This window comes from Pristiophorus japonicus, chromosome 14 (genome assembly GCF_044704955.1).
Source record: "Pristiophorus japonicus isolate sPriJap1 chromosome 14, sPriJap1.hap1, whole genome shotgun sequence".
NCBI lineage: Eukaryota > Metazoa > Chordata > Chondrichthyes > Pristiophoridae > Pristiophorus > Pristiophorus japonicus.
The window spans coordinates 16,997,930-17,018,578 of record NC_091990.1 but is presented as its reverse complement, the minus strand read 5'-3'; the positions used below and the strand labels follow the sequence as shown (position 1 = coordinate 17,018,578).

The following is a 20,649-nucleotide window of genomic DNA, read 5'->3' as shown; positions in this document are numbered from 1 at the left end:
CCCCACTCTTTTCCCCCCCCCCCACTCTTTTCCCCCCCCCCACTCTTTTCCCCCCCCCCACTCTTTTCCCCCCCCCCCACTCTTTTCTCCCCCCCCCACTCTTTTCTCCCCCCCCACTCTTTTCTCCCCCCCCCACTCTTTTCTCCCCCCCCACTCTTTTCTCCCCCCCCACTCTTTTCTCCCCCCCCCACTCTTTTCTCCCCCCCCCACTCTTTTCTCCCCCCCCCCACTCTTTCCCCCCCCCCACTCTTTCCCCCCCCCCACTCTTTCCCCCCCCCCACTCTTTCCCCCCCCCCACTCTTTCCCCCCCCCCACTCTTTCCCCCCCCCACTCTTTCCCCCCCCCCACTCTTTCCCCCCCCCACTCTTTCCCCCCCCCCACTCTTTCCCCCCCCCCACTCTTTCCCCCCCCCCACTCTTTCCCCCCCCCCCACTCTTTCCCCCCCCCCCCACTCTCCGCCCCCCCCCCCCACTCTTTCCCCCACCTCCGCCACTCTCCCCCCCGCTCACTCGCCCACTCTCCCTTCCCGCCCACTCTCCTCCCCGCCCACTCTTCCCCCCCCCCCCCCGGCCCACTCCCCCCCCCCCCCACCCCCCGGCCCACTCTCCCCCCTCTCTCCCCCCCCCCCCACCCCCCGGCCCACTCTCCCCCCTCCCCCCCCCCACCCCCCGGCCCACTCTCCCCCCTCCCCCCCCCCCCACCCCCGGCCCACTCTTTCCCCTCCCCCCCCCCCCACCCCCGGCCCACTCTTTCCCCCCGCCCACTCTCCCCCCCCCCTCCCCCGCTTCCCCCCTCCCCCGCTTCCCCCCTCCCGCTTCCCCCCTCCCCCGCTTCCCCCCTCCCCCGCTTCCCCCCTCCCCCGCTTCCCCCCTCCCCCGCTTCCCCCCTCCCCCGCTTCCCCCCTCCCCCGCTTTCCCCCTCCCCCGCTTCCCCCCTCCCCCGCCCGCTTCCCCCCTCCCCCGCCCGCTTCCCCCCTCCCCCGCCCGCTTCCCCCCTCCCCCGCCCGCTTCCCCCCTCCCCCGCCCGCTTCCCCCCTCCCCCGCCCGCTTCCCCCCTCCCCCGCCCGCTTCCCCCCTCCCCCGCCCGCTTCCCCCCTCCCCCGCCCGCTTCCCCCCTCCCCCGCCCGCTTCCCCCCTCCCCCGCCCGCTTCCCCCCTCCCCCGCCCGCTTCCCCCCTCCCCCGCCCGCTTCCCCCCTCCCCCGCCCGCTTCCCCCCTCCCCCGCCCGCTTCCCCCCTCCCCCGCCCGCTTCCCCCTCCCCCGCCCGCTTCCCCCCTCCCCCGCCCGCTTCCCCCCTCCCCCGCCCGCTTCCCCCCTCCCCCGCCCGCTTCCCCCTCCCCCGCCCGCTTCCCCCTCCCCCGCCCGCTTCCCCCCTCCCCCGCCCGCTTCCCCCTCCCCCGCCCGCTTCCCCCCTCCCCCGCCCGCTTCCCCCTCCCCCGCCCGCTTCCCCCCTCCCCCGCCCGCTTCCCCCCTCCCCCGCCCGCTTCCCCCCTCCCCCGCCCGCTTCCCCCCTCCCCCGCCCGCTTCCCCCCTCCCCCGCCCGCTTCCCCCCTCCCCCGCCCGCTTCCCCCCTCCCCCGCCCGCTTCCCCCCTCCCCCGCTTCCCCCCTCCCCCGCTTCCCCCCTCCCCCGCTTCCCCCCTCCCCCCTCTCTTCCCCCCCTCTCTTCCCCCCCTCTCTTTCCCCCCCCCTCTCTTTCCCCCCCCCCTCTCTTTCCCCCCCCCTCTCTTTCCCCCCCCCCTCTCTTCCCCCCCCCCCTCTCTTTCCCCCCTCCCCCTCTTTCCCCCCCCACTCTCTTTCCCCCCCCCACTCTCTTTCCCCCCCCCACTCTCTTTCCCCCCCCCACTCTCTTTCCCCCCCCCACTCTCTTTCCCCCCCCCACTCTCTTCCCCCCCCCCACTCTCTTTCCCCCCCACTCTCTTTCCCCCCCACTCTCTTTCCCCCCCACTCTCTTTCCCCCCCACTCTCTTTCCCCCCCACTCTCTTTCCCCCCCACTCTCTTTCCCCCCCACTCTTTCCCCCCCACTCTTTCCCCCCCACTCTTTCCCCCCCACTCTTTCCCCCCCACTCTTTCCCCCCCACTCTCTTTCCCCCCCCCACTCTCCCCCCCCCACTCTCTTTCCCCCCCCACTCTCTTTCCCCCCCCACTCTCTTTCCCCCCCCACTCTCTTTCCCCCCCCACTCTCTTTCCCCCCCCAACTCTCTTTCCCCCCCCCGCTCTCTTCCCCCCCCCGCTCTCTTCCCCCCCCGCTCTCTTCCCCCCCGCTCTCTTCCCCCCCCGCTCTCTTCCCCCCCGCTCTCTTCCCCCCCCGCTCTCTTTCCCCCCCCCGCTCTCTTTCCCCCCCCCCACTCTCTTTCCCCCCCCCACTCTCTTTCCCCCCCCCACTCTCTTTCCCCCCCCCACTCTCTTTCCCCCCCCCACTCTCTTTCCCCCCCCACTCTCTTTCCCCCCCCCACTCTCTTTCCCCCCCCCACTCTCTTTCCCCCCCCCACTCTCTTTCCCCCCCCCACTCTCTTTCCCCCCCCACTCTCTTTCCCCCCCCCACTCTCTTTTCCCCCCCCCACTCTCTTTCCCCCCCACTCTCTTTCCCCCCCCACTCTCTTTCCCCCCCCCACTCTCTTTCCCCCCCCCCCACTCTCTTTCCCCCCCCCCACTCTCTTTCCCCCCCCCCCACTCTCTTTCCCCCCCCCCACTCTCTTTCCCCCCCCCCCACTCTCTTTCCCCCCCCACTCTCTTCCCCCCCCCCGGCCCACTCTCCCCCCCCACCCCACTCTTCCCCCCCCGCCCACTCTTCCCCCCCCTCCCCCACTCCCCCCTCCCCCCACTACCCCCTCTTTCCCCCCCACTCCCCCCTCTTTCCCCCCCACTCCCCCCTCTTTCCCCCACTCCCCCTCTTTCCCCCACTCCCCCCTCTTTCCCCCACTCCCCCCTCTTCCCCACTCCCCCCTCTTTCCCCCACTCCCCCCTCTTTCCCCCACTCCCCCCTCTTTCCCCCACTCCCCCCTCTTTCCCCCACTCCCCCCTCTTTCCCCCCACTCCCCCCGCTTCCCCCCACTCCCCCCGCTTCCCCCCGCTCCCCCCGCTTCCCCCCGCTCCCCCCGCTTCCCCCCGCTCCCCCCGCTTCCCCCCACTCCCCCCGCTTCCCCCCACTCCCCCGCTTCCCCCCACTCCCCCCGCTTCCCCCCACTCCCCCCGCTTCCCCCCACTCCCGCTTCCCCCCACTCCCGCTTCCCCCCACCCCCGCTTCCCCCCCACCCCCGCTTCCCCCCCACCCCCGCTTCCCCCCCACCCCCGCTCCCCCCCACCCCCGCTCCCCCCCCACCCCCGCTCCCCCCCACCCCCGCTTCCCCCCCCACCCCCGCTTCCCCCCCACCCCCGCTTCCCCCCCTCCCCCGCTTCCCCTCTCCACCCCCCCGCTTCCCCCCTCCCCCGCTTCCCCTCTCCACCCCCCCGCCGCCCACTCTACCCCCCCGCCCACTCTACCCCCCCCGCCCAATCTCTTCCCCCCCTCCCCCCCCGCCTACTCTCCTCCCCCTCCCCCCCCGCCCACTCTCCCCTCACTTGCCCCTCCCCCACACTCCCCTCACCCTCACCCCATGCTCAGTGGCGAGTGATCAGGATGGGGATCCCGGCCGCCTAGCCTCTCCCTGATCAGGGGTGCTGCTGTCTTTCGGAAGCGACGATAAACCGAGGCCCCGTCTGCCCTCTCCGGTGGATCGAAAAGATGGCACAGCACCATTTCGAAGGAGAGCGGGAGAGATTTCCCTTGGTGTCCTGGGCCAGTATTTAATCGCTCAACCAACAGCACTTAAAAGCAGATTACCTGTAAATTTATCTCATTACTGTTTGTGGGAGCTTGCTGTGCGCAAATTGGCTGCCACAGTTCATAGAATCATAGAAAATTACGACACAGAAGGAGGCCATTCGGCCCATCGTGTCCGTGCCGGTTGGAAAGAGCTACCCAGCCTAACCCCACCTTCCAGCTCTTGGTCCGTAGCCCTGTAGGTTACGGCACTTCAGGTCCACATCCAAGTGCCTTTTAAATGTGATGAGTTTCTGCCTTTACCACTCTTTCAGGCAGCGAGTTCCAGACCCCCAGCACCCTCTGGGCAAAGAAAGGTTTCCTCATCTCCCCTCTAATCCTCCTACCCATTACTTTAAATCTATGCGCCCTGGTTATTGACCTCTCTGCGAAGGGAAATAGGTCCTTCCTATCCACTCTATCCAGGCCCCTCATCATTTTATACACCACAATTAAATCTCCCCTCAGCCTCCTCGGTTCCAAGGAAAACAACCCCAGCCTATCCAATCTTTCCTCAGAGCTTTCCCCAGTCCTGGCAGCATCCTCGTAAATCTCCTCTGCGCCCTGCATTACAACAGTGACAAGTACTTCAAAAAGTACTGCATTGGCTGTAAAGCGCTTTGGGACGTCCCGTGGTAGTGAAAGGCGCTATATAAATGCAAGTCCTTTCTTTCCCGTATGTCTCACTCCTGTGTGAGGCGGTGGAATTATGAGCTGAGCCGCTGGGAGAGCTTTAATAATCTAACGATACTGGGGAATTAATATTTGCTCCCTACACATTGGGAAGACCAGCCCCGAGCTCCGTGAGGCAGAGAAATGCTTGTTTGATCTCCCACCCGCAGTTCCCTCCCTAAACCTCTCCGCCTCTTGCTCCTCCTTTAAGGCACTCCATAAAACTGGCCTCTTTGACCAAGCTTGTGGTCCCCTGTTCCAATATCTCCTTCTGTGGCCCGACGTCGAGATTTCTGTTGGATTAACGCTCCTGTGAAGCGCCTCAAGACGTTTCACTATGTTAAAGGCGCTTTATAAATGCAAATTATTGTTGTGTACAGTCCCCGAACCCCAGCATAAGTGACGGTCCTCAGGATGAGGAGAGGGCAAATCCTTCACAGAAATGGAAAAATATTGACATCTTGTAAGATTGCAACACTGCCCTCTTTGATACGACGTAACAGCAGCCAGGGGATGGATTCGTGCTTCTGCATTTGCCTATTTTCTGGGAAAAAAAGCACGCACACAAATCAATACACACACACACGCACTGGCACACGTCCACACAACGCCACACGTCCACAGACACGCGCGCACACAGGCACCGATAGACATGCACAGGCACAGACGGACAGACACGCGCACGCACAGACAGACAGGCACGCGCACTCGCAGACACACGCGCAGAGGCATACGCATACACACACGCAGACTCGCACTCGCGCGATCGCGCTCTCTCATTCGCGCGCTCTCTCTCGTCACTCTCTCTCTCACGCAGGCGCACTCGCTATCACGCAGGCGCGCTCTCACTCTCTCTTGCGCTTTCACTTGCGCGCGCGCTCACAGACACTCTCACTCACTCTCTCTCTCTCTCTCTCACACTCTCTCTCTCTCTCACACTCTCACTCTCTCTCACACTCTCACTCTCACTCTCACTCTCAGGCACACACACTCTCAGGCACACACACTCACACACACTCACTCGGGCACACACACTCACTCGGGCACACACACTCACTCGGGCACACACACTCACTCGGGCACACACACTCACTCGGGCACACACACTCACTCGGGCACACACACTCACTCGGGCACACACACTCACTCGGGCACACACACTCACTCGGGCACACACACACTCACTCGGGCACACACACACTCACTCGGGCACACACACTCTCACTCGGGCACACACACACTCACTCGGGCACACACACACTCACTCGGGCACACACACACTCACTCGGGCACACACACACTCACTCGGGCACACACACACTCACTCGGGCACACACACACTCACTCGGGCACACACACACTCACTCGGGCACACACACACTCACTCGGGCACACACACACTCACTCGGGCACACACACACTCACTCGGGCACACACACACTCACTCGGGCACACACACACTCACTCGGGCACACACACACTCACTCGGGCACACACACTCACTCGGGCACACACACTCACTCGGGCACACACACTCACTCGGGCACACACACTCACTCGGGCACACACACTCACTCGGGCACACACACTCACTCGGGCACACACACTCACTCGGGCACACACACTCACTCAGGCACACACACTCACTTACACTCACACACACACTCACTTACACTCACACACACACTCACTTACACTCACACACACACTCACTTACACTCACACACACACTCACTTACACTCACACACACACTCACTCACACTCACACACACACTCACTCACTCAGGCACACGCACACGCAGACACACACACACACACTCACACACAGCTGCTTTCATTGTGTACTCTCCTTTCAGTTAGATTCCCTTTTCACCATTCAGCCGCACTGCTGCGAAACCGCCAATCGCAGCTCTTCTTTCTGGACTTTCGTGCCAGGCAGAAATAGCAACTTGCCGAGGCCCTTGTCCCTTTTATAGCCGACAAAAACAAAACTGTGAGAGAATAGAAAAATCACTAAGGGGGAAATGTCTGAGCAGAGTTCAATTTCCCCCCCCCCCGTGCCTTTCCCCTCCTCTCCTGCTTCCCCATTTACATCCCCTCCATCCTCCACTTGTATCCCCTCCCTCCCTCCCCCCTGCGCCTCTCCCACTTCCCTCCCTTCCCCTCCCCCACCTCTCCCCTAACTCCCCTCCCCCACCTCCGATCACAGGAATGAAGAATAATGTGACAGGACACATTGCTATATGTACAGTTGCTGGTTAGGGGACATTTTGAGTCTGTATTGAGCTATGGCCCTGGTGTGTGAAGTGCTATCCTACCCTTGCCCTGTGTTGCCCATAATATTGCCTCGTTTAACTGCACCGAATTAAAAATGCAACAGCCACTAAGTTTTGATCCGTTTGTAATGTAGAAACAGAAAGTGCTGTAAAAGAGAACAGCTGGGCTAGCCTCTGGAAAGAGAAAAGACAGGTTCAGTTTTGGGATCCATTTTATTTTATTTTTTCCTCCCTGTGGGGGAAGAGATGAAGGAGGGCCACCCAGAATGATGACCTCTTGTTCCCTCCTGGTAAATCGGCGGCCTATACCGTAAGATGTGCCGGGGTGTATCCTTTCTTTTAAAAAAAAATCGGCCGTCAGTTTTAATCGGAATTTTGCCAAAATTACTAAATTTCAGATTCTAAGTTTGAATTCAAAATCACAAACAACCTTTTTGCTTTGGCCTTTTACACTCCGACTGACCCGTGCACCTCCCACCGTTTGCGATTTCCCTGTTTTTTTAATCTATTTCTACTTCATTTCGTTGTGAGTTTTTAATTTTGGGTGGAGGGGGTGATGGGAGGAAGGAATGGGGAGACATTTGCTGCTTAATCGGCCACTGGCTTGTGTGGTAACTCCCTCCCCGCCCTGAAAAAACACAAAACTACGATTTCTGCCCCCCCCCCCCCCAAAATATCGGGGATAATTCCTTAAATCCCACGTATGTTTTATTGAGTTGCAACCGATCCATGGCCTTGATCGTGAGGTGAGTAAGGGTGTGTTGTTTCTGCTTTGCTTCGGTTAATGGTTTTAATCAGAATTCTGCAAAATGACTAAATTTGAATCCAAAACAAAATGGTAAACAAACCTCCCACTCTCGCCCTGGGTTTTGCATCTGAACAGAGAGCGAGAGTGAGAGTGACGTCTTTTTGTGAATCGAGGGCTTTTTTTTTTCGAATTGTAAATCCTTCAAATACAATAGCAACTTGCTCACTCTGGAGAGGTTATTTGTTAAATAAAGATTGATGATTGTGGAAATTCTAAATGCATTTTTTTTTGGGGGGGTGGTAAACCGTCAATTAATCTGGAAACATTTATTTTTGAAGGAAAGGGAAAGATGCAAGTGTGTTTCTCTCCCCCCCCCCCCCCTCTCCCCCCCCCTCCCCCTCCTCTCCCCCCGCCCCCCCACTTGCCTGAATAATGGAGTGAGGAGAGATGTTGTGGTCTGCAGACCAGCATTTGATTCCGCCCCTCCTCCCCCACCCCGTTACTCCAGTGTAGTGTTGATCATGTATTTGGAGAGACAGAGGAGAGTGTTGCACAGGCTGCACACACACACACACACATCCCAATGATGCACACAGCACTGCATTGCCAGCTAATTGTGGTTTCCTGCAGCTCTCGATTGGCCAGGCTGCCCCGGGGCGGACTGCACAGGGGCGAGCATTGTATTTTTTTTCTCCTTTTTTTTTGGGGAGACCTTTTTTTTGTGAGATGAAAGAGTTAATGATCGTACAGCTTTTCTTTGTTTCAGCTGTCACTTGCTCTGTGTTGCAGAGATAACGCAGTGCCAGACAGCGCCACACGCAGGCCAAGCATCTCACTGCGGGCTGCTCCCAGCCTGTCGGAAGAGTTGGGAAGGCAGGAAACCTTGGGGAAGGTAGCTCAGCCGCACTTCCCAGAAAGAAGAACTAGAAAATCGATCACCGGATAAATTTGAGATTGTAATTTGGAATGATCAGCGACGCTGGGAAAAAAAAAAACAATTGTTTTTTCAAAGCGTCATCAATTCTCATTCTCGTGTTCAAATCCCTCCATGTCCTCGCCCCCTCCCTATCTCTCTATCCTCACTCAACCAGCTCCGCTGGGCGGGCCACATCGTCCGCATGCCAGACACAAAGCAAGCGCGCTACTCGGAACGCCTACACGGCAAGCGAGCCCCAGGTGGGCAGAGGCAACGTTACGAGGACACTCTCAAGGCCTCCCCGATAAAGTGCAACATCCCCCACCGACACCTGGGAGTCCCTGGCCAAAGACCGCTCTAAGTGGAGGAAGTGCATCCGGGAGGGCGCTGAGCACCTCGAGTCTCATCGCCGAGAGCGCGCAGAAAACAAGCGCAGACAGTGGAAAGAGTGTGCGGCAAACCAGACTCCCCACCCACCCTTTCCCTCAACGACTATCTGTCCCACCTGAGACAGGGACTGTGGTTCCCGTATTGGACTGTTCAGCCACCTAAGGAGTCATTTTTAGAGTGGAAGCAAGTCTTCCTCGATTTCGAGGGACTGCCTATGATGATGATGAAGCTCTGGAATTCCCTTCCTAAGCCTGTCCGCCTCTCTCTCCCCTCCTTTAACACGCTCCTTAAAACCTACCTCTTTCCTGCCCTAATATCCCCTCGGTGTCGCATTTTGTCTGATAATTCCTGCTGTGAAAAGCCTTGGGACGATTTACTGCATTAAAGGCGCTATATAAACTGCAAGTTGTTGCCGAGGGGGAGTGACATGTTTGAACCGAGGAGAGAGCAGGCGACTGTGGGACTGCAGGTGAGCACCACTGTCGGTGCATTCGATGTGTGAAGGCCCCAGTATCTGGAGAGGGGAGAGACTGACTGATCTCTCCATCGCTCACACGGATGCTGGAAATCCGAATTTTACACAGGGAAGGTGAAGGGAAGGACAGCGTGGGGTTTCCTCTCCATTTCACAAGAGGAGGTGCGCCACTGGGCCCATCTTGTTTCATCTGACCAGAAAGACCCCACACCCCGCCTCCCCCCCCCCATCACTGTGATGTCCAACTGTTCCTTGCCCCGCCTCTGCTCTCTCCGGGACACCATTCCTTGGCCGACACCATTCCTTGGCCCACCTCTGCTCTCTCCGGGACACCATTCCTTGGCCGACACCATTCCTTGCCCCACCTCTGCTCTGTCCCGGACACCATTCCTTGTCCCACCCCTGCTCTCTCCGGGTCACCATTCCTTGGCCGACACCATTCCTTGGCCCACCCCTGCTCTATCCGGGACAATATTCTTTGCCCGCCCCTGCTCTCTCCGGGTCACCATTCCTTGGCCCACCCCTGCTCTATCCGGGACAATATTCTTTGCCCGCCCCTGCTCTCTCCGGGTCACCATTCCTTGGCCCACCCTGCTCTATCCGGGACACTATTCCTTGTGTCCATCACTCTTTTTGCTAGTGTCAGTTCTAAATTAAACTTTTAACTGTTTGAACCTCTTCCTACTCGTGCCATTTAATTTACTGCAAATATTCCCATTTTACCTTTCTCATTCCCTCAACTATTTTATAAACCGCGCTGGCAGCTCCTTTCTCGGCTGAAAAGTCACCGTACCTCCCGTCTTTGCTCCTGTAACTGCGATCCCCGACACTACGGATCAACCATCTGGCTCTTCGCAACAACAACTTGCATTTATATGGTGCCTTTAACATAATAAAACGTCCGCAGGCGCTTCCAGGCAGTGTTATCCACCAGGGTTTGAAACTGAGCCACAGCAGGAGGTATTGAGACAGATGACCAAAAGCTCGGTCGGTTTTCAGGAGGGTAGAGAGGTGGAGAGGTTTAGGGAGGGAGTTCCAGAGCTTGGGGCTGGGCCAGCTGAAGGCACAGCCGCCATCGCCAATGGTGCAGCGATTAAAATCGGGGATGCACAAGAGGCCAGAATTGGAGGAGCGCAGAGATCTCGGAGGGTTGTAGGGCTGGAGGAGGCTATGGAGATAGGAAGGGGTGAGGCCCTGGAGGGATTTGAAAACAAGGTTGAGAATTGTAAAATTGAGGCACTGCTGTACCGGGAGCCAGTGTCGGTCAGCGAACACAGGGGTGATGGGTGAGCGGGACTTGGTGCAGGTTAGGATACGGCAGCTGAGATTCAGATGAGCTCAAGTTTACGGAGGGTGGAAGATGGGAGGCCGGCCAGGAGAGTGTTGGAATAGTTGAGTCGAGAGGTAACAGCACTGCGTCCAGCACTTGAATAGCTCAGTGGGCAGCACACTCGCCTCTGAGTCAGAAGGTTCTGGGTTTAAGTCCCACTCCAGGGACTTGAGCACAAAATTCTAGCTGACACTCCAGTGCAGTGCTGAGGGAGTGCTGCACTGTTGGAGGAGCCATCTTTCGGATGAGATGTTAAACCGAGGCCCCGTCTGCTCTCTCGGGTGGGTGTAAAAAATGCATTATTTCGAAGAAAAGCAGGGGAGTTATTCCTGGTGTCCTGGCCAATATTAATGAATACAAAAGCAGATTAGCTGATCATTGTCACGTTGCTGTTTGTGGGAGCTTGCTGTGCGCAAATTGGCTGCTGCATTTCTCTCATTACAACAGTGACTACACTCCAAAAGTACTTCATTGGCTGTGAAGCGTTTTGAGACGTCCGGTGGTCGTGAAAGGCACTATATAAATGCAAGTCTTTCCTTCTGTTTCAGTGACCAGACACGGTGTATGATTCGATCACAACTTCTTTGGACTTGTATCTTGGTGTCTTGGTTTTCCTCTGACTGAGATTTTATTCTCTCGCTGGTGTCCGCTTCTACAGCTCCTCGCTCGATTCTGTCACCAGGGGGCACCATCCCAGAAAATGGGGGCCGGCCATTTAGGACTGAGATGAGGAGGAATTTCTTCATTCAGAGGGTTGTGAATCTTGGGAATTCTCCACCCCAGAGGGCTGTGGTGCTCAGTCGTCGAGCATATTCTACAAATGAGATTGATAGATTTTTGGACACTGTGGGGATCGGGCGGGAAAGCAGAGTTGAATTGAAGGGCGGAGCAGGCCAAATAGCCTACTCCTGCTCCTAATTCTAATGTGCGAGTGGGACAAAGCCAAGAGATTAGGACTACGGTTGTGTGGAGGATAAACTGCAACAGGGATTGGTTGGATCAATTGACTGGTTCCTGTGTTTTAATTTCTCCATAATATCCACACAACAGTGAGGGCCGCTGGCTCATGATCGGGTACAGGAACTCCAGCTGGTTTTCTTTTGACCCCTCTCTAGGCCGGGGCACTGTCCGAGACCAATTGTAGTGCCCCGACGAAGCCCAACTGACTCAGTGAAGACGGAGAATGAAACCTGGGGTCAGTTTGGGTCAGGGACCTTGTTCGCAATTATTGCCGCAGCTTTAAGGAGCTAGGAGCTAAATTAAAAAGTAGGACCTCAAAAGTAGTAATCTCGGGATTGCTACCAGTGCCACGTGATAGTCAGAGTAGGAATCGCAGGATAGCGCAGATGAATACGTGGCTTGAGCAGTGGTGCAGCAGGGAGGGATTCAAATTCCTGGGGCATTGGGACCGGTTCTGGGGGAGGTGGGACCAGTACAAACCGGACGGTCTGCACCTGGGCAGGACTGGAACCAATGTCCTCGGGGGAGTGTTTGCTAGTGCTGTTGGGGAGGATTTAAACTAATATGGCAGGGGGATGGGAACCAATGCAGGGAGACAGAGGGAAACAAAAAGGAGCCAAAAGCAAAAGACAGAAAGGAGATGAGGAAAAGTGTAGGGCAGAGAAACCCAAGGCAAAGAACAAAAAGGGCCACTGTACAGCAAAATTCTAAAAGGACAAAGGGTGTTAATAAAACAAGCCTGAAGGCTTTGTGTCTTAATGCAAGGAGTATCCGCAATAAGGTGGATGAATTAATTGTGCAAATAGATGTTAACAAATATGATGTGATTGGGATTACGGAGACGTGGCTCCAGGATGATCAGGGCTGGGAACTCAACATTCAGGGGTATTCAACATTCAGGAAGGATAGAATAAAAGGAAAAGGAGGTGGGGTAGCATTGCTGGTTAAAGAGGAGATTAATGCAATAGTTAGGAAAGACATTAGCTTGGATGATGTGGAATCTATATGGGTAGAGCTGCAGAACACCAAAGGGCAAAAAACGTTAGTAGGAGTTGTGTACAGACCTCCAAACAGTAATAGGGATGTTGGGGAGGGCATCAAACAGGAAATTAGGGGTGCATGCAATAAAGGTGTAGCAGTTATAATGGGTGACTTTAATATGCACATAGATTGGGCTAGCCAAACTGGAAGCAATACGGTGGAGGAGGATTTCCTGGAGTGCATAAGGGATGGTTTTCTAGACCAATATGTTGAGGAACCAACTAGGGGGGAGGCCATCTTAGACTGGGTGTTGTGTAATGAGAGAGGATTAATTAGCAATCTCATTGTGCGAGGCCCCTTGGGGAAGAGTGACCATAATATGGTGGAATTCTGCATTAGGATGGAGAATGAAACAGTAATTTCAGAGACCATGGTCCAGAACTTAAAGAAGGGTAACTTTGAAGGTATGAGGCGAGAATTGGCTAGGATAGATTGGCGAATGATACTTAGGGGGTTGACTGTGGATGGGCAATGGCAGACATTTAGAGACCGCATGGATGAATTACAACAATTGTACATTCCTGTCTGGCGTAAAAATAAAAAGGGGAAGGTGGCTCAACCGTGGCTATCTAGGGAAATCAGGGATAGTATTAAAGCCAAGGAAGTGGCATACAAATTGGCCAGAAATAGCAGCGAACCTGGGGACTGGGAGAAATTTAGAACTCAGCAGAGGAGGACAAAGGGTTTGATTAGGACAGGGAAAATGGAGTACGAGAAGAAGCTTGCAGGGAACATTAAGGCGGATTGCAAAAGTTTCTATAGGTATGTAAAGAGAAAAAGGTTGGTGAAGACAAACGTAGGTCCCCTGCAGTCAGAATCAGGGGAAGTCATAACGGGGAACAAAGAAATGGCGGATCAATTGAACAAGTACTTTGGTTCGGTATTCACTAAGGAGGATACAAACAACCTTCCGGATATAAAAGGGGTCAGAGGGTCTAGTAAGGAAGAGGAACTGAGGGAAATCTTTATTAGTCGGGAAATTGTGTTGGGGAAATTGATGGGATTGAAGGCAGATAAATCCCCAGGGCCTGATGGCCTGCATCCTAGAGTACTTAAGGAGGTGGCCTTGGAAATAGCGGATGCATTGACAGTCATTTTCCAACATTCCATTGACTCTGGATCAGTTCCTATGGAGTGGAGGGTACCCAATGTAACCCCACTTTTTAAAAAAGGAGGGAGAGAGAAAACAGGGAATTATAGACCGGTCAGCCTGACCTCAGTAGTGGGTAAAATGATGGAATCAATTATTAAGGATGTCATAGCAGTGCATCTGGAAAATGGTGACATGATAGGTCCAAGTCAGCATGGATTTGTGAAAGGGAAATCATGCTTGACAAATCTTCTGGAATTTTTTGAGGATGTTTCCAGTAAAGTGGACAAAGGAGAACCAGTTGATGTGGTATATTTGGACTTTCAGAAGGCTTTCGACAAGGTCCCACACAAGAGATTAATGTGCAAAGTTAAAGCACATGGGATTGGGGGTAGTGTGCTGACGTGGATTGAGAACTGGTTGTCAGACAGGAAGCAAAGAGTAGGAGTAAACGGGTACTTTTCAGAATGGCAGGCAGTGACTAGTGGAGTGCCGCAAGGTTCTGTGCTGGGGCCCCAGCTGTTTACATTGTACATTAATGATTTAGACGAGGGGATTAAATGCAGTATCTCCAAATTTGCGGATGATACTAAGTTGGGTGGCAGTGTGAGCTGCGAGGAGGATGCTATTAGGCTGCAGAGTGACTTGGATAGGTTAGGTGAGTGGGCAAATGCATGGCAGATGAAGTATAATGTGGATAAATGTGAGGTTATCCACTTTGGTGGTAAAAACAGAGAGACAGACTATTATCTGAATGGTGACAGATTAGGAAAAGGGAAGGTGCAACGAGACCTGGGTGTCATGGTACATCAGTCATTGAAGGTTGGCATGCAGGTACAGCAGGCGGTTAAGAAAGCAAATGGCATGTTGGCCTTCATAGCGAGGGGATTTGAATACAGGGGCAGGGAGGTGTTGCTACAGTTGTACAGGGCCTTGGTGAGGCCACACCTGGAGTATTGTGTACAGTTTTGGTCTCCTAACTTGAGGAAGGACATTCTTGCTATTGAGGGAGTGCAGCGAAGGTTCACCAGACTGATTCCCGGGATGGCGGGACTGACCTATCAAGAAAGATTGGATCAATTGGGCTTGTATTCACTGGAGTTCAGAAGAATGAGAGGGGACCTCATAGAAACGTTTAAAATTCTGACGGGTTTAGACAGGTTAGATGCAGAAAGAATGTTCCCAATGTTGGGGAAGTCCAGAACCAGGGGTCACAGTCTGAGGATAAGGGGTAAGCCATTTAGGACCGAGATGAGGAGAAACTTCTTCACCCAGAGAGTGGTGAACCTGTGGAATTCTCTACCACAGAAAGTAGTTGAGGCCAATTCACTAAATATATTCAAAAGGGAGTTAGATGAAGTCCTTACTACTCGGGGGATCAAGGGTTATGGCGAGAAAGCAGGAAGGGGGTACTGAAGTTTCATGTTCAGCCATGAACTCATTGAATGGCGGTGCAGGCTAGAAGGGCTGAATGGCCTGCTCCTGCACCTATTTTCTATGTTTCTATGTTTCTATGTTTTTCAAATGCTGTAAAGATGTAGTGATATAATGGGCCAAATCTCCCTGGATAAATAGCGTGCCTGTTAACAACAACAACAACAACAACAACTTGTAGTTATATAGTACCTATTATGTCCCAAGGCGCCTCACAGGAGTGTTTGAGATGAAAGGTTTGACACGACGCACGCTGTTATTAATGCACCAATCGGGTAGCGAGTTCAGGGGATGGAGACATGCGCCGTGAGTAACAAATCTCCAGAGCGTCCAGGTCGGTTTATGCCATTCCACCCTTTGCCTCTCACGACCAGCATCGTGCTCCCCGCTATTGTTAAGAATTTGCTGGCTTTCTACCTTAATTGCCTATTAAAATTGCTGCAGAAGGTTCGGGTTCATAATTAACAGCATAAGTACCCTTCTAACGATGTGATAATTGTTAATGCGATGCCGATCAATCTCTCCGGCCTCGAGAGGGAACAATTTAAACGGTTAAGTCTCATTCCTGCATGTAGTAAATTGTTGTTGGAGACTTTTAAAATGTCAAATTTTAATTTTTTTTTTCTTACTATTCCTTTCTGTCCCTGTTTCTCAATCCAATCTTTCTTTCTCTTTATTTTTCTTTCTGGTCCTGATTTGTCGCTAATTCACCCGCCTTCTCTGTCGTTCCTTTGTTTCTTTCTCAACCCTTTAATCTCATTGGTTAAGGAGGTGCATTGTTGGTTCCCGTCGCTCAACCAGGTCCCAGATGCCCCGTTGCCCTCGCTATAAACTCGCACTTTCAGCAAGTTACGCCGCAAACGTGTTTCGAGCTGAAGACTCCAGTAACGAATCTTAACTAACGGGGTACGTCACGAGATGCCCCACTCCAGCAAGATCCGGACAAACGTTGTAGATCGTGTAACTTGTGTTCCTTCTGCAATAAAAAAAAGTGCTGCCAGTTTGATGAATATTTTCCTCGTTCTCGAATTGCCTGCATTCCCAAACCAGCAAACGTCTCCAAGACAGTGGCATTCCATTTTTGATTTAATGAAATGAGGCAGAGTTTTTAATATAAACTGTTCGAATAAAGGGCCCATTTATAAAATAATTTCCCTTCCTAAGTTCTCATCATTCGTTCCCTAATTGACACAGATCAAGTGCTCCCATTTTATTTGTGGGAAATGTGTGTTTGAAATCATTAGCACAGTGGAATTTGAAGCGATGCTGCTTTCCATATTCGGCTTGTGTTTGACATTTTGATGTGAAGTTGCAAACGGCAACTGTGAATGTAAATTATCAGCCGGTCCTGTGCACGGCGTGCTCATCTCCGCTGCTGTCAATGGGATGTGCTTTCAAATTCCTCCCTGGCCTCGCCCCTCCCTATCTCTGCAACAACCTCCAGCCCCACAACCGCCCCAGATCTCTGCGCCCCTCCAATTCTGGCCTCCTGTGCATCCCCGACTTCCATCACTCCACCATTGATGGCCGTGCCTTCAGCTGCCTGGGCCCCAAGCTCTAGAATTCCCTCCCTAAACCTCCGCCTCTCTCTCTCTCCTCCTTTAAGACGCTCCTTAAAGGCAACCTCTTTGACCACGCTTGTGGTTGCCTGTCCTAACATCTCCTTAATATCTCCTTATGGGCGGGAGCAGGAGCGGCGAGGTCGCGGTGAAGGAGTGGCAAGAGTGCGTAGAGGGATGTGATCGGGGCCCAGGAGAGGCGAGAGCCCAGGGGCAGCACGGGCCCAGCCCACACTGCGATATGTGTGTGCACTAGGTCCGTGCAGCAGAGCTGGTCTCCAGTTGTCTTGGTTAACCCTTGCCACTGGACCAAGACCTAGCTCTGTCAAGCCCGTGTAGTGGCTGGTGTGCAACGGCCACCCCACGTTAAACAATTCCATGCACAGGCATCTTCCACCCTTCAACATGTAGTTTGTGATCTGGAATATTAGGTCCTTCATTGAAACACCTGTGAACTCATCCCTTTTCGGCGTGGAAGCAAGTCATCCTCACTTCGAGGGACTGCCTATGATGATGATCTCCTTATGTGGCTCAGTGTTAAATCTTGCTACTTCATGCTTCTGTGAAGCAGCTTGGGACGTTGTACTACGTCGCAGCTGCTATATAAATGCAAGTTGTTGTTGTGTGGTACCAGCAGGGCTCTGGTTCAATCCCTGGTCTGTGGGCACTTTTATTAACTTGTCTTTTGATTTTTATTTGGAAGCGCGACTTCGCGCAGTATTTCCGCGATTGGCGGCCTACATTTAAGATACTTCTCGCCTGCTCTTTCTCTTAATGCTTCTCCATGTTCCGGCCAGTGCCCTCCTGCCCCCATGCTGCCCACTCTCCATGTAAGCCTGTCGGGGGCAGCTTCAGAGAGCAGGGCCCAGGAACAGAGCATCGCGTGTGATAGTGTGCGGTTTCCGGGCCAGGGAACGCGACCCGGAGACGTGACACTGTTTTACATCACGTTGCGGGTGCACTGAACCCGATCAGTGGGTGGAACAGGCCAGAGGAGCAGGTCTTTATCTACAGGGGATCAGACGACCCGTGAGAAAGCCAGTCCCAGCTGCCATTGGCCGTGCCGACCCTGTTTTTATATTTGCAAAAATTGTTGATGGCCACGAGACCCTTCAACCAGCAGGGTCAGAGCAGCTTGTACTGAGCCAGCCAATGTCCGCGTTCTCTCTCGGGCCAATATCCCCACCATCAAGGCATTGACCACGCTCGATCAGCTCCGGTGGGCAGGCCACATCATCCACATGCCCGATACTAGACTCCCGCTCTAAACAAGCGCTCTACTCCGATCTATGTCACCGCAGGCGAGTCCCAGGTGGGCAGAGAAAACGCTTCAAGGACGCCCTCAAAGCCTCCTTGGAAAAAATTTAACATCCCCACTGACTCCTGGGAATCCCTGGCCCAAGATCGCGCAAAGTGGAGGAGAAGGCGCTGAGCACTTCCAGTCTCTTCGTCGGGAGCAGGCGGAAGCTAAGTACAGACAGCGGAAGGAGAGCACGACAAATCAAGCACCCCACCCACCCGTCCCTTCAACAACGTCTGCCCCACCTGTGACAGAGACTGTAGATCCCGCATTGGACTCTTCAGTCACCTGAGAACTCAAGAACATAAGAAATAGGAGCAGGAGTAGGCCATTTGGCCCCATGAGCCTGTTCCGCCGTTCAATAAGATCGTGGCTGATCTGATCATGGACTCGGGTCCATTTACCTGCCCGCTCTCCATAACCCCTTATTCCCTTATCATTTAAGAAACTCTCTATTTCTGTCTTAAATTTATTCCATGTCCCAGCTTCCACAGCTCTCTGAGGCAGCGAATTCCACAGACTTACAACCCTCTGAGAGAAGAAATTTCTCCTCATCTCTGTTTTAAATGGGCGGCTCCTTATTCTAAGATCATGCCCTCTAGTTCTAGTCTCCCCCATCAGTGGAAACATCCTCTCTGCATCCACCTTGTCAAGCCCCCTCATAATCTTATACATTTCGATAAGATCACCTCTCATTCTTCTGAACTCCAATGAGTTCAATGTCCAAGGGGGAGTGTTTGCTAGTGCTGTTGGGGAGGAGTTAAACTAATATGGCAGGGGGATGGGAACCAATGCAGGGAGACAGAGGGAAACAAAAAGGAGACAAAAGCAAAAGACAGAAAGGAGATGAGGAAAAGTGGAGGTCAGAGAAACCCAAGGCAAAGAACAAAAAGGGCCACTGTACAGCAAAATTCTAAAAGGACAAAGGGTGTTTAAAAAAAACAAGCCTGAAGGCTTTGTGTCTTAATGCAAGGAGTATCCGTAATAAGGTGGATGAATTAACTGCAAATAGATGTTAACAAATATGATGTGATTGGGATTACAGAGACGTGGCTCCAGGATGATCAGGGCTGGGAACTCAACATCCAGGGGTATTCAACATTCAGGAAGGATAGAATAAAAGGAAAAGGAGGTGGGGTAGCATTGCTGGTTAAAGAGGAGATTAATGCAATAGTTAGGAAAGACATTAGCTTGGATGATGTGGAATCTATATGGGTAGAGCTGCAGAACACCAAAGGGCAAAAAACGTCAGTGGGAGTTGTGTACAGACCTCCAAACAATAGTAGTGATGTTGGGGAGGACATCAAACAGGAAATTAGGGGTGAATGCAATAAGGGTGCAACAGTTATAATGGGTGACTTTAATATGCACATAGATTGGGCTAACCAAACTGGAAGCAATACGGTGGAGGAGGATTTCCTGGAGTGCATAAGGGATGGTTTTCTAGACCAATATGTCGAGGAACCAACTAGGGGGGAGGCCATCTTAGACTGGGTGTTGTGTAATGAGAGAGGATTAATTAGCAATCTCGTTGTGCGAGGCCCCTTGGGGAAGAGTGACCATAATATGGTGGAATTCTGCATTAGGATGGAGAATGAAACAGTTAATTCAGAGACCATGGTCCAGAACTTAAAGAAGGGTAACTTTGAAGGTATGAGGCGTGAATTGGCTGGGATAGATTGGCGAATGATACTTAAGGGGTTGACTGTGGATGGGCAATGGCAGACATTTAGAGACCGCATGGATGAATTACAACAATTGTACATTCCTGTCTGGCATAGAAATAAAAAAGGGAAGGTGGCTCAACCGTGGCTATCAAGGGAAATCAGGGATAGTATTAAAGCCAAGGAAGTGGCATACAAATTGGCCAGAAATAGCAGCGAACCTGGGGACTGGGAGAAATTTAGAACTCAGCAGAGGAGGACAAAGGGTTTGATTAGGGCAGGGAAAATGGAGTACGAGAAGAAGCTAGCAGGGAACATTAAGACGGATTGCAAAAGTTTCTATAGATATGTAAAGAGAAAAAGGTTAGTAAAGACAAACGTAGGTCCCCTGCAGTCAGAATCAGGGGAAGTCATAATGGGGAACAAAGAAATGGCAGACCAATCGAACAAGTACTTTGGTTCGGTATTCACTAAGGAGGACACAAGCAACTTTCCGGATATAAAAGGGGTCAGAGGGTCTAGTAAGGAGGAGGAACTGAGGGAAATCCTTATTAGTCGGGAAATTGTGTTGGGGAAATTGATGGGATTGAAGGCCGATAAATCCCCAGGGCCTGATGGACTGCATCCCAGAGTACTTAAGGAGGTGGCCTTGGAAATAGCGGATGCATTGACAGTCATTTTCCAACATTCTATTGACTCTGGATCAGTTCCTATGGAGTGGAGGGTAGCCAATGTAACCCCACTTTTTAAAAAAGGAGGGAGAGAGAAAACAGGGAATTATAGACCGGTCAGCCTGACCTCAGTAGTGGGTAAAATGATGGAATCAATTATTAAGGATGTCATAGCAGCGCATTTGGAAAAAGGTGACATGATAGGTTCAAGTCAGCATGGATTTGTGAAAGGGAAATCATGCTTGACAAATCTTCTGGAATTTTTTGATGATGTTTCCAGTAGAGTGGACAAGGGAGAACCAGTTGATGTGGTATATTTGGAC

General features: G+C 53.4%; 1 protein-coding gene across 1 annotated transcript in view; it reads left to right on the top strand.

Moving 5' to 3' along the window:
* Nucleotides 1-20,649, top strand: part of pum1 (pumilio RNA-binding family member 1) — a 157,450-nt gene that overhangs the window by 15,244 nt on the left and 121,557 nt on the right. The gene's annotated exons all lie outside the window — the stretch shown is intronic.